Here is a 12,277-nt window from a genome sequence, read left to right as displayed (position 1 = left end):
AGAGTCAATGTCGTCCTTTGGAAAAAATTCTTTTCGGGGGAGGGGCACCGGTGGAGAGGTCTGGGAGGGTGGCCCCAGCACCATAAATTAAGTGGATTCCTGCCCCTCCCCCGAAAAGAATTTTTTCCAAAGGACCCTTCTTATAAATAACCTAAAACTAACCTCACTGACATTGAGTCAAGGCTGACTCATAGCGACACTGTAGGACAGGGTAACACTGCCTTTGTGAGTTCCTGGAGTCGGAAGCCTTCTCCGCAGAGAGGCTGGTGGGCTTGAACTGCTTTTAACACGTGCCCACTAGGCAACTGGGGCTCCTTCGTGCAGGTGAAAATAGCAGCATCTACCTTTCAGAGTTATAGCCATGCCTAGAAATAACGTACTTGAACCCACGGCAGTGTTTGTCATACGTTTGGTGCTCAATGGCTGGCCGCTTTTGCTGTGATTGTCATTATTATTACTTTAATAAATCTTGACCTTACTCACGGTCCAAAGAACGAACGGTTTGTAACTTAAGACAGTCCTCCATCGCCGACGTCTTCCGTGAGTGCAAGTAAGCTATGATAATGTGCTGCTGTAAATGGCAGACTTGGAATGACATGGTGGTCAATTTGCTCAGAAACTTTTAAAACAATTGACTCAATTAGGAGGAAACACACTCCTCCCCCCCCCCATAGTTTTAAATATATTGATACTGTTTGAGGATAATTTTATTTTAGGAGAACTCAAAGACGACATGAGGTTAGACAAGTAATGTTGCCAAGGCAGAATTCAAATCCTTCCTAAGAGTTCTTTCATTGCTGCTCTCCATTACATTGAGTTTTATTTTACTAGTCAAGAGAGATTTGATGCTGAGCCTATAAATCTCCCTCAATCACACTTCTTATGTGAAGATATCTCCTACTGATAAGTAGGGTAGTCTTGTAAACACCTTAATGACAGTCTTGTAAACACCTTAAGTAGGGTAGTCTTGTAAACACCTTATTACCTGTTTAATTTGTCAAAGCTTTCTTTGTTGAGTCTACAATTAGACACTCAGCAAGAAGCTCTTGGATATATATACTTCTTCAGAAAGCAAGATACAGACTTTGTATGCATTTATGTGTGTAGTTTGCTGGTTACTAACTTAGATGGGGGAGTGTAAGTAAATTGGGATGGGGAAAATAGAAGATGATACTAGACAAAGAAAATGCTTTTTCACCGATAAAGGAATTAGCTTGTATTCCATTCAGGGTCCTGTGAACCTCTAAGATTCCTTGCAAAATGTTGGCATATCTTTGTGCCTGTGTTTCTGCTAGTGGGTTTTCAAGTAGCTCTAAGGTACCCAGGCAGTTTTATTTTGGGGCATTGTGAGGCTTTATCAAGGAGTCATCTTGAAAGTTAAAGAAAATTAAGGCTGTTATTCCGATTTTTCTCCAAGACTGGAGGAGAGCGAGGGTGACCTTCCATTTTAACAGCTACCTTCGCTCTTCAGGGGCCGTAGCTGCACAGCGGTTAACGGTTGTCCTGCTACGTGGAGAGTCGGTATTTCAAACCCCCAGGAGATCTGAGGGAGGATGATGAGGATGTCTGCTCTCATAAAGTTTCCAGGAAACACCACTTTTTGGCAGTGAGTTTGGCTTTGTTGTTGTTATCCTTCTCCTGCAAGGAGTCCATTTCATTAGAGACACATAACTGGCACCCCTAGAGAGTTGGGATGCCTCATTGTTTGCACCTTGACAATGAAATCTTTGGCTTGAGGTCATCAATCTGAGATTCTAGACCAGTTCTATTGTTCAGGATCAGTCTTGTTAATGAAGTGCCTAAAGAATCATTCTAGTTAAATAAGAGGTGTGGGGAATGTGCTGGTGGTGAACAGCGATGTTTATTTACTGAAAAGTATGTGTGTGCTTTTGATGAAGCACATCAAATTAAGTTCCTATTTAATACTTACTATAACCATGTGCCATCACCTGTCTGTGAGTTGGTCTTTACTGTGGTGGTTTGTCTGCTGCTGTGATGCTGGAAGCTGTTCACTGATAATTAGATGCCAGTGGGGTCTCCCAAAGTGAACAGGGTTCAGTGGAGCTTCCAGACTAAGGACAGCAAAGAAAAACTCAGTTCTCCACTTCTGAGTAAGAAGCAACTGAAACCCTTAGACATAGCCTGGAAGCACTGGCCAATACTGAAATCTAAACAAAGGAACTAGAACATTGTTGGAGATGCTGGAGGCAGATGGGCCCCTCTGGTCCAAGGGCACTGAAGAGGAGAGGAATCGACCATGGTGAAATGAGTCTGATAAAGCTGGTTTCTGGATCTTCATAAGCTGATGGGGCACGACTCAAGGTAAAGAGGAAAGAAATCTGATGATTGGAACATGGAATGTGTGAAGTATAGATTTAGAAAAATTGGAAGTGGTCAAAAATGAAACAGAATGCATGAGGGTTGATATCTTCAGTGTTAGCATCAATGGACTGGTATTGACCATTCTGAATCAGAAAGTTATATAATTTACTATCCTGGGAATAATACTATCAAGAGTAATGGCAGGCATTAGTTGTCAGAAAGGGTCTTGCTAAATCCATCATGAAGTACAATCTCTGATCAGGTGATACCTATCTACCTTCAAGGAAATCCAGTCAATAAAATTATAATTCAACTTTATGCACCAATCACAAAAGCTAGTGATGAAAATATTGAAGAATTCTACCAGTGGCTTCAGTTAGAAATTGATCAAACATTCAGTCAAGATCATTGATTGCTGTTGGTGATTGGAATTCAAAAGGTGGAAACAGAGGTGTGAACAGTGGTTGGAAAATATAAACGTGGTGATAGAAATGAAGCTGGATATCACACGATAGAATTTTGTAAACCCTTTTTTCCAAAAATGCAAATACAGTTTTCAACAACACAACGGGTATTTGTACACATGGACTTCTCCAGGTGGAAGACACAGAAATCAATTTAACTGTATCTGTGGAAGACACACCAGCAGTAAAACCAGAACAAGGACTGACAGTGGAACAGACCATCAATTTCTCATATGTAAGGTCAGAATAAAGTTAAAGAAAGTTTTTAAAAATTCACAATTCAAATATGACTTTGAGTCTATTGAAAACATTCCAAGAACAGAATTAATGCATTAAACACAAATGACAGAAGACCTGATTAGCTGTGGGAAGACATTAAGACCATCATTCATGAAGAAAGTGAAAAGTCATTAACAAGAAAGAAAGAAAAGACCAAAGTGGATGTGGAAGGGGAAGAGTGGAAGAGAAAAGTGGAAGTGGGAGAGAATGCAACTTGCTCTTAATCTCTCAGAGTAGCTAAAGTAAATGCAATAGAGGAGGAAATCAAGGAGTTGAATAGAAAAATTTAAAAGGCAACTCAAGAAAACAAGCCAAATATTATAACAGAATGTGCAAGGACCTAGAATTAGAAAACCAAAAATAATTTTTAAAAAAAACACTCAATTTATCTGAAACTGAAAGAACACAAGAAAAAAATTCAAACCTGGAGTTGCAATGTTGAAAGATTCTACAGGCAGAGTATTGAATGATGCAGGAAATAAGACAAGAGTGCTAAAGCCAAGTGTGGTGAAGAAAGCAGATGGTTCCCAGCTATCAATTGGAATAGTGTCTGGGATCTTAAAGGCTTAGATTCAAACAAGCAGCCATCTAAGCGAGGGGTCAACTAAGTCCCCACAGAAGAAGCACACCAGCTGTGTGATCCATAGATGACAATCACAAAATTCGAACATGGTAAGGAGGAACACATCAGAGCAGATATTGTGAAGACCCAAGTTGTGGAGGGCCACAGAGGACTGGGGGAGCCCCAAACCCATCTGCAGAGTTCTAGTAAGACTGAGCCACTGGCAGATCCACTCTAGCCACAGACAAGAGTCTCAAAGAGCCTGACCATCCGGGAGAGACCATTTTAATCTTGATTATGCTGGATTGAACTTGATACATGGCCAGTCATGACCTGAATTTGATCTGGGTGCAAGTTCTCTTACTGGTTCCATGACAGAAATTTCTTCCCTGATTTTTTGAATGTTGTTGGGGGTTTTCCCTGCCTACACATTCTTTTTATCTTTGTCTGCATACTATTATGTTTTTAACCTTACTGCCTTAGGGCGATTTTGTTTGTTATTGTTTTTTGTTGGGTCTTCCAGCTGTGAAGCACAGGAGACATGGATGCATAATGAGAATAACTGATTCCAGGGGGATAGGTGAAATAAGGGTGGGGTGATAGTGAGGAAAAGGGAGTTGGGGAGTAAATGATGAGACAGGAGTGGGGAGGGACACTAGAAGTGATTGCGATTGCAAAACTCATCTTAAAGGCGATTTGATCGCGGGGGTGTGGAATGATCTAACATTATTGTGGGGATGATTGTAAAATTCCACATGATATCATTGCATGATTGAACTACTGAATTATATGATATGCAAATTACTTGCCATCAAAACTGCTGAAAAACAAAAAGAGAAGGAAGAAATAATACAGAGTCACTGAACCCAATAGAAGTAGCCGATGCTTCACCATTTCAAGAGGTAGCTTATGAGCAGAACCAATGATGCTAAAGGAAGAAGTTCAAACTTCACCGCCTGGATTAACCCAAAACAAGGTTCCAGGAATTGACCTATTGCAATATTTCAGAGCTGAAAAAGTACTGAAAGCACTCAGTCGTCTATGCCAGGGAATTTGGAAGACAGCTACTTGGCCAACTGCCTGGAAGGAATGCATTTTTGTGTAAAGAAAGGTGACCCAAGAGAATGCTCGGATTGTAGTATGCTATCATTGATCTCCCCCAAAGTAACATTTTGCTTAATATCATTCAACAATGGTTGCAGCAATACATTGACAGGGAGTTGACAGAAGTTGAGGCCAGATTCAGAAAAGGATATGGAACAAAGGATATCATTGCTGATATAAGACAGAGCTTGGCTCAATGCAGAGAACAGCAGAAAGATGTTTACTCAAGTTTCATTGACTACGAAAAGGCATTTGACGGTGTGGATCATAATACAGTGTGGATAACTTTGAGGAGAATAAGAATTCCAGAGCACTCCTTTGGAATTTGTACATGAACCAAAAGGCAGTTGGGCAGAAAGAACAAGGGAATACAGCAGGGTTTAAAATCAAGATAGGTAGATATCAGCGTAGTGTCCTCTCACCATACTTGTGCAATCTGTAGGCTGAGCAAATTATCACAGAACCTGGATCATATGAAGAAGAGGCATCAGGATCAGAGGAAGGCTTATTAACAACCTGCTGTATGCAGAGGACACAAGCTTGCTTGCTGAAAGTGAGGAGGAATTGCATCACTTGCTGATGAAGATCAAGGATTGTAGCCTTCAGTGTGGATTACAACTCAATGTAAGGAAGACAAAAATCTTCACAACTGGATCAATAGGTAACATGATAAATGGCAAAAGGTTGAAGTTGTCAAAGATTTTGTATTATTTGGATCCACAATCAATGCTCATGCAAGCAGCAGTCAAGAGATCAAAAATGCATTGCATTAGGCCAATCTGTTGTAGAAGACCCCTTTCAAGTCTTGAAGAGTCAGGATGTTACTTTGAGGACTAAGGTGCACTTGACCCAAGCTACGGTATTCTCCATTCCATCATACGCATAAGAACGTTGGACATTGGATAAGGAATACCATGCATTTTAATTGTGCTGGAGAATAACACTGAAAGTACTATAGACTCCTAAAAGGATAAACCAATCTGTATGGGAAAAAGTAAGCCTAGAGCACTCCTTAGAGGCAAGACTTTGTCTTACATACTTTGGATATATTGTCAGGAGAGACAAATCCCCGGAGAAGGACATCATGCTTAATAAAGTAGATGGACAGTGAAAAAGATGCAGGGCCTCGAAGTGATGGATTGACACAGTGGCTGCCTCAATTGGCTCAGGCATAGGAACAACTGTGAACAATCGTGAAGGACAGTGCAGTGTTTCACTCTGTGGTGCACAGAGTCGCTGTGGTTCTGAGCTGACTCGATGGCACCTAAGGACAGCAACACGTAGCCATTGTTCAATGACATAGGCTACATTGTCCATCTCATGTCAACACTCTCATTTACCTGCTGGCTGTTCTGTTTCAGTTAATCCAGCTTCCTTCTCCCTCTTCCTGCCCTGCCCATCTATGCATTAGAGTAAATGTGGATCATTTGATCTTTTATGCATTTTTCAATGGAACACAATACACATGAGTGATATTATTTACTCAATGTTCAATCTATTATGTAGACGAAATGTAGCTTCCTGGAATGGTTGCAGTTCACAGTTTCAGTGGTATCTCAGGGTGATAGGATGGGGGGGGGGGTTCTCTAGCCCCTACCTGTCTGTTAAATCTGATCCTTTAAAATATAATTTTAGTTTTATTCCACATTTTTCCTTATCCCACCCAGGACCATCTAATTTGTCTCTGGTCAGGATGGTCCATAGTGGTATCCAGGCACCATCTGGTTCTTCTTGCATCAGGATCAGAAGATGAGGTTGTGTTTCAAGCAGGCAATTAATTCGTTCAAAAATGGTGTGGAGTCCATGCCTGAACTCCTGTGGCTAGACAAAGCGGAAGGAGAACCACATCTTCCTCAGCCCAAGGCCAATTTCTGTGAGGCAGATGTCAGGCTGGCTTCCACCCTCTAACCTTCTTTAATTCATTCTGACACCAACTGTCCATGCCATGGTAGTCTACTTCTCTTCTGAGTTTGAAAATTCATCGCAGTGATAGCAGAGGACACACAGGTGATACTTACAGTTACGGGCTTTATTAGAGAAACTAACAGGTTACATGTAGGATCAGAAAATGTTGAGGTCAAAAACTGTTCGGTGTGCAGTGCCTCTTCCCAGCTTTGCTTTCGGTAGCTGGCCTTGTGTCTCTTAGCCGTGTGCCTTCTTGGACTATACCCTAATCAGGCACGTATGACAAAACTACTTTAATGATGATGATACATGTTCCGGGTGTGGCTTGCTTTGCAAGCTAACCTCCTGTCCGCAGGCACTCAGTTATACTTGTTCCGTGGGCCAGGGGCCCCTCCACTGTGTCTCATACTTTCAGTGCCACTGCTGGGCCCCTGCCTCTGCCACCTTCTCTCTCACTCTCCCTGCTTCTCCTCACAGGAATCTCGGGATCCCAAGACAGGCACTGAGAGTGAGTCTTCTTTCTCATGGTTGTGAGATCTCCAAGTGCTTCTCCAGAGATGCTTCTCTTTATACCCAGCAGAAGCACAAAACTGACCAATCCATATGTTGAATCTCACACGGCATTTTCATGTATGCACCCAGTCAGCTAGTGGGGCTTACAAAGAACATGCAAAGAAGAGCTATATGAAGGAGTGCAACTGTGCAATCATTCTGTAGACTAGTTTCTTCTTTGAGGCTTTGGTTTCCTTCTTTCTCTTTTGCTCCAGATAAACTGGGCTCACGCAGGAGAAATGCAGCTGGGCATGACTGCTATGCTAGATTTCTAGGTTGTTGTTGTTCTAATGAGAATGTCCGTCATTCTCATGGCACACACAGATGCCTCAGGAATGGGTGAGGATGGCTCTGTGTTAAATGATGACTGTCTGCAGGATAAAATGACTTCATGTTATATAAAAGCATGATAATACAGAGAATCCGATCATCATTGTTCATTATGAGATGCAAAAAAGAAAAACAGTGCCCATTTTCACCCCAAATGCTATCAATTATTTTTGGCAATAAAATTAAAGATTGACATTTTATACATACTTTACAGAAGTAACTAGAACATTTCTTTCCTTCCCAATAGCCTCAGGAATTTATTTCAAAAGCCTGAAATTTAAAAACACCAATTCAAGAGGAACCCTGGTGGCAGAGTAGTTACACTCTGGGCTGCTAATCCCAAGGTCAGCAGTTCAAATCCCTAGCCACTTTCTGAGAGAAAGATGGGGCTTTTTACTCGGGTAAAGAGTTACAGTCCCAGAAACCTCAAGGCAATTCTACCCCGTCCTAGAGGGTTGGTATGAGTCTGAATTGATCCAATGGCATTGAATATGGTTTGTGCTTTCCAGAAAAAGTAAGAGAAATCACAGAAGAAAAAACAAAATTTCCTTTGACCTGACGACTAATCACTCCAGTCTTTGCAACTCACCAAGACGATTCTTTAGACACCCAACAGCAGCAGTGAAGGTCGTGCTGCAACGTTCATTTTAAGACTATTTTTACCTTTGGTAGGGTGGGGAAGCAGGGGATAAAGGAGAGCTGATATTAAAGAGTGTAAGAAGAAAGGAAATGTTTTGAAATTGATGGTGGCAACAATTGTACAATCATGCTTGATCTAATTGAACCATGGATTGTTATAATATCTGTAAGAGCTCCCAATAAAAATGGTAGGGGGCAGAGATGGCTCATCATTGTTAGATATTAGAGAAAAATGAAGAGCAGATACAGGATAAAAAGCCAATTTGAAGCCAGCTGTGTTTCTGATTGCTCTAAGCAATGGACAAATTGAAACTTTATCACTAACGGCAGAGAAATAGTCAACATCAATCCATTTCCCACCCAGAAACTGACCCAGGCTTCATTTTTTACCAGACAATTTAATACTACTTTCCCGCTGATGCTATCCACCAGAATTTGGTTAGGTTTGGTTCTTTGTTACCTTCAGCCAGATCAAACGATCACCTGGAACCAGCCATGGGGTACTAGCCAGAAGCTCACAGACATAATTCTCTGAACTTCAGACCAGTCAGTCGTACCCTTCCCCTGCACCATCTCTGGGAGACAGGCCACACATTCTAGCCCTCTTCACCGGCTGCTTAAGCAGCCTTTATCTGTCACCTACCCATACCAAGTTGGTTCTTTACAAATCTTTAGCCGTCTCGACCTAACTCTGAATCTCATTGCCCTGAATATATCACAGAATTTATTAAAACTCTTGTTGAAAAAGGGAAACCGAGCTGATTCCGGGAACCCAAGTGGAAGGTGAATTATGAGAGTGACGAGTGCAACGAATGTATAAGGGTGCTTTGCTCATTTGATGTATGCACAGATTGTGATAAGAGCCTTATGAGCCCCAATAAAAAGATTAAAAAAAAAAAGAAAGAAAGAAAATGATTAGGGCAAAGAATGTACGGATGTGCTTTGTACAATTGATGTATGTATATGTATATGTATGGATTGTGATAAGAGTTGTATGAGCCCCTAATAAAATTAAAATTAAAAAAAAAAAGAATTGGGACCAATAATTCGATTCCATGTCGAAATCAGGGTAAGGCAACTGAGACATACCCAAAAAAACTTGTTAATCAAGGCAAAAGGCATTTAGGGTTGTATTTTAAGGAATAAAATATCAATTCAAATAAACCACATCGAACACCATTTTTCAATGGTAAATACAAAAAAAAAAAAAACTCTTGTTGTTGGCCCAGTAGGTTTTGACTCACAGTGGTCATATGTTAATAGAAGGAAACACTGCCTGGTTAGGCACCATCCTCCTACTGGTTACTATGTTTGAAGCCATTGTTTCAGTCGCGGTGTCATTGTTTATTGTTCATTTTTTCCCACATGCATATCAAGCAATTGAAAATATTAGGGCCTAAGTCAGTCACAGCTTAGTATGCAATATGACATATCGTATTTCCTTTTTAGCACTTCAAACAGATCTTTTACAGCAGATTTACCTATTGCTGTCCCTATAGGCTCATCAAACCTGGCTTTCATATACTGAACAACAAGAAAGCATATACATAAAACAGCTTCTATCGGTGACCTCCATTGCCTTAACACCTCTGAGACACACTCTACTATGAGCGAACCGAAACCCGAACTAAACAATACAAACCAAAAATACAGAAAAGTTTGGAAACCCAGGTCCAGCCTGCAGTGTGTGTGTGTGTGTGTGTGTGTGTGTGTGTGTGTGTGTGTGTGTAATCTACTGACAAAGTTTTAACGTTCAGGTCAGATTTATGCCTTTGATCTTCCATGCTCCTCTTTCCCAAGCACAGTTTTGGGACCACTTTTCTCCCATCCCTCAATTTTAGATGGGGGGAATTCTCTGGAGGCTTCTTTCCTGAACTTTTTATTATTCAGTTGCTTCATGTAGGACTTATTGGAACAAACTCTGGGTCATGTCTATTCTTGGCACTTGTAATTTGTCACTGAACAAAACAAGGCTTTCAGACAACTTGTTAACTAAACCATTTGGTTCAATCAAAAGAATCTTCAAGTGCATGGATACCTTGTCCTCCATCCTCCACTCTCTATTTATTTGTAAAATAACAGAATGACATGCTTAGAGACACCGCCTCTTTAAATAAGCTGTTTAAAAATGCACATTTATAATAATCTCCCAAAGTGTCACTTATTATAGATTGCATAAATCTCAAAGCCATTTCCAGTAAAGAATCCCCCACAGAGGACTAGTTATGGGAGGCCAGAGGGAAAGAGGAGATGGCAGGGATTATAGTGTTAGACACCCTGGGAAGAAAGAATGTCATCCAGTTACTAGGTAACAATTACATTTGAAAAAATATCTGACTGCTCAGTATGAATGCTAGAAAAAATTACTTGTGTAGGAATCATTATTCCAAATTGCAGAGGTCCATATGTTCATAAAATGATCTTTATGCTATTTGTAACTGAGGAATTAGTGAAAACTGTAACACATTCTAGCTTAAAATAGGTTGCAAAATGTTATCAATATATCTGAAAATAGATAGCACTAGCTATTAAAACATATATCCTTTATGCTTTACAAACATAGTAAAACACATTGAAGACATATATCCCTCATGCACCTGGAAGACATGATAAAAGGACCTTTGTCTGTCAAATAAGGCAGCACCATCCTTATTGCTATCCGTGGTGTTGCTTCTACAGAATGCTCATAAATATGCAATTTCCATTCTGCTGAATCTGAATGTGAACAAGTCTATTGTATAGAAAAGCAAGAAATGTCAAAATGTCTTTCTAGGCCCCACTGGCCAGATGGTTTGTCTGTTGTGCTCTTTTAATGAACAGGCTAAACCCTGGGAGGGGGAGGGCAGAATTCACAATATTCTTTTAGAGTCCAGTCTCTATTGTGTGTGGAGTCCATGCAGATTTTATTGTATTAAGGAAAAATCTTTCTTTCAATATATGGATATAGACTCTTCTGTCTGAGAATGAATACTTGTCTCTGTTAGAGTTTGCTATGCCTTGTGCTCACGGACAACCAGAAAAATCTTGATTGTTCCCCTGCAATGGGAGGGCTCTCAGAATTCCCTGGATTTCCTGGAACTTCCTTTTCTCAGTGAAGAGTTTAGCCTGAATAAAAGACTCATAAAAATCTGGAAATTTATTGTTGGGGGTATTCTGAATTAATTTGGGTCTCCTCCATGCCCCAAACACATGCTCTTAGTACTTGTGCATTTGACTTTATTTGGAAATGGCGTCTTTGAAGATGTAATTAGTTAAGTAGACATTAGTTAATCTAGGTAGATTGGGCCTTAATCTAATATGAAGGATTCCCTTATAAAACGAGGAGGAGAGATGTAGAGGGAAGAAGGACATGTGGATGTAAAGAGAGCGATGGGGTGATGTAGCTACAGGCTGAGGAATGCCAGGCTCTCCCAGAAGCTAGAAGAGACTAGGAAGGACCTTCCCCCCTTGAGTTTTCAAAGAGAAAGCCTGACATTGCTGAAGATACTTTAAATTCAGACTTTTAACTTCTGGAATTGTGAGGGAACACTTTGTTACACAGACCCCCAGACTAAGACAGAAACAATCTATTTCCATGGATTGTCTGATGACAGAGGCAAAGTTTAAAGCAAAAGGAACCTGAGGTAGAGGAATATTTTCCCCAAAATAGCTTGGATATTTCTCATGTTAACTGCATCTTTCCAATGCAGTGGACCTAAACACAGGATAGCAAGGCAGGAATCATTAAAGGCTAACTTTTGTGTGTTTCTCTCTTTTTTTTAGACTACAAAAAATGAAAATAATAAAAAAGGAGAATCACATATATAGTCATTTTTCTTGTTATATATTCAAATTGAACTTATTTACCTCAAACCTTCAGTAACTTCTTATACATTAGTGAATTCTGATCACAATGTGGAGAATAAAGGGATAGCTTAGTATCCTCATATTTACCTCTTATTTAATGAATAGATCCTGTTATGGCACGGGATTTCAAGGGAGATGCGCATCTGTGAATGTTCTGTCACTCCAGAAGAAAGGATGTCAGGAGAATGGATGGAAAGCTTTGGGGCTGGAATATGATTCAGGAAAAACAACTCAACAAGCCTCATTTCATCCGTTTGTACCAGAAGGTGGTAAC

The sequence above is a fragment of the Tenrec ecaudatus genome, chromosome 3 (genome assembly GCF_050624435.1).
Source record: "Tenrec ecaudatus isolate mTenEca1 chromosome 3, mTenEca1.hap1, whole genome shotgun sequence".
NCBI lineage: Eukaryota > Metazoa > Chordata > Mammalia > Afrosoricida > Tenrecidae > Tenrec > Tenrec ecaudatus.
This window is presented reverse-complemented; position numbering follows the sequence as displayed.